This window comes from Clupea harengus, chromosome 23, assembly GCF_900700415.2.
Source record: "Clupea harengus chromosome 23, Ch_v2.0.2, whole genome shotgun sequence".
Lineage (NCBI taxonomy): Eukaryota > Metazoa > Chordata > Actinopteri > Clupeiformes > Clupeidae > Clupea > Clupea harengus.
Window position 1 is genome coordinate 24678390 of NC_045174.1, and position 2500 is coordinate 24680889.

Below are 2500 nucleotides of genomic sequence, written 5' to 3' on the forward strand. Positions count from 1 at the left end.
ACTGAGTCATTTAGTGTGTGTGTGTGTGTGTGTGTGTGGGTGTGTGTTTGTGTGAGAGTGTGTGTGTGTGTGTCACGATTCGATATCATTGGGATTGTTTTATGATACGACCATTCAATACATTGCGATTTATTGAATCGTCGTATCATAAAAGAATCCCAATGATATCGTATCGTGACACACACACACACTCTCACACACACACACACACACACAAAGAATCCCAATGATATCGTATCATCGATTTATTTATTTCTCCCCTATGTTACTTTACTGGGAGTCTCTGCAGCCATCTTGGATCAGTACATGTGTTCTCTGGTTAGGGTTCCATCTTGGATCAGTACATGTGTTCTAAGGTTAGGGTTCCATCTTGGAGCAGTACATGTGTTCTAAGGTTAGGGTTCCATCTTGGATCAGTACATGTGTTCTAAGGTTAGGGTTCCATCTTGGAGCAGTACATGTGTTCTAAGGTTAGGGTTCCATCTTGGAGCAGTACATGTGTTCTCTGGTTAGGGTTCCATCTTGGATCAGTACATGTGTTCTAAGGTTAGGGTTCCATCTTGGAGCAGTACATGTGTTCTCTGGTTAGGTTCCATCTTGGATCAGTACATGTGTTCTCTGGTCAGGGTTCCATCTTGGAGCAGTACATGTGTTCTCTGGTTAGGGTTCCATCTTGGAGCAGTACATGTGTTCTCTGGTTAGGGTTCCATCTTGGAGCAGTACATGTGTTCTAAGGTTAGGGTTAGGTTCCATCTTGGATCAGTACATGTGTTCTAAGGTTAGGGTTCCATCTTGGAGCAGTACATGTGTTCTAAGGTTAGGGTTCCATCTTGGAGCAGTACATGTGTTCTAAGGTTAGGGTTCCATTTGTTCTCAACCTTTCCAATGTCTGCTGTGGGACAAAAGAAGAAGGAGGTCTTACGCCATCTAGTGGACTTCAGAAGCAATGCTATCTGAGTTGACATACAGCTCCGGAAAAGATGATCAGTTTCTCTGGTTTTACTATTTATCGGTATGTGTTTGAGTAAAATGAACATCTTTGTTTTATTCTATAAACTACTGACAACATTTCTCCCAAATTTTAAATAAAAATATTGTCATTTAGAGCATTCATTTGCAGAAAAATGACCACTGGTCAAAATAACAAAAAATATGCAGTGTTTTCAGATCTCGAATAATGCAAAGGAAACAAGTTCATATTCATTTTTAAACACCACAATACTAATGTTTTAACTTAGGAAGAGTTCAGAAATCAATATTTGGTGGAATAACCTTGATTTACAATCCTGGCCTGGCTGTGTGGCATGGAGCATTGTGTGTGTGTGTGTGTGTGTGTGTGTGTGTGTGTGTGTGTGTGTGTGTGTGAGTGTGTGTGTGGCTGTGTGTGTGTGTGTGTGTGTGTGTGTGTGTGGCTGTGTGGCATGGAGCATTGTCCTGCTTGTGTGAGTGAGAGAGTGTGTGTGTGTGTGTGTGTGTGTGTGTGTGTGTGTGTGTGTGTGTGTGTGTGTGGCATGGAGCATTGTCCTGCTGGAAAAACCACTCCAGAGTTGGGGAACATTGTCAGAGCAAAAGGAAGCAAGTTTTCTTCCAGGACAACTTTTGAAGTGGTCTCTTAATTTTTTTCCAAAGCTGTATGTACCAAAATAAACTTGAAATCATAAAAACAAATAAATAAATAACGATGCTTGCCGCTGGTGTATCTATATGACATCACTCTCTGTCTATATGACATCACTCTCTCGCCTGTTTGGAGGAATGAGTCCGAGCCTTTTTTAGGTAGTCTGACATTTATTGTTGTTTTGTATATTTCCCCTAAGTAAAAACATTGAGGCAAAAGTGGCGTTTATGATTATATTCTAGAAGACCTCAGCAATAATAACATGAGAGTAAAAGGAATGTAGTAAAACAAAAATTATATTTTAATCAAATCTAAACATACCCTTACAAAAACTCCATATCCCTCGGTAGGGATATTGGACTGCAAATGGTTAAACCTCTGGAACCCAACCCAATGTTTCTTAAACCATTCTGCTCTAAACCTCTCATGCCCAATTTTACAGTTTGTTGAGAGTTGTTAATGGACTGTGTTTTCATGAAATAAATCTTTGTTTTTTTATATTTTCTACTAAAAATCTCTGTTGTGTGTTTTTTTTTCCTCATTGTGGAGTGCTATTTAAACCGCACTGCCCAACTGTGCCTCCCCCAAAAAATAAATCACCAGCCGCCACTGCTGTGTGTGTGTGTGTGTGTGTGTGTGTGTGTGTGTGTGTGTGTGTGTGTGTGTGTGTGTGTGTGTGTGAGAGAGAGTTTGGTCCCCCTAACACAGATGTATGTGTGTGTGTGTGTGTGTGAGACTCTGTCTGGTCCCCCTAACACAGGTGTATGTGTGTGTGAGTGTGAATGTGAGTCTGGTTCCCCTAACACAGGTGTTTGTGTGTGTGTGTGTGAGTGTGAGTGTGAGTCTGGTTCCCCTAACACAAGTGTATATGTGTGTGTGTGT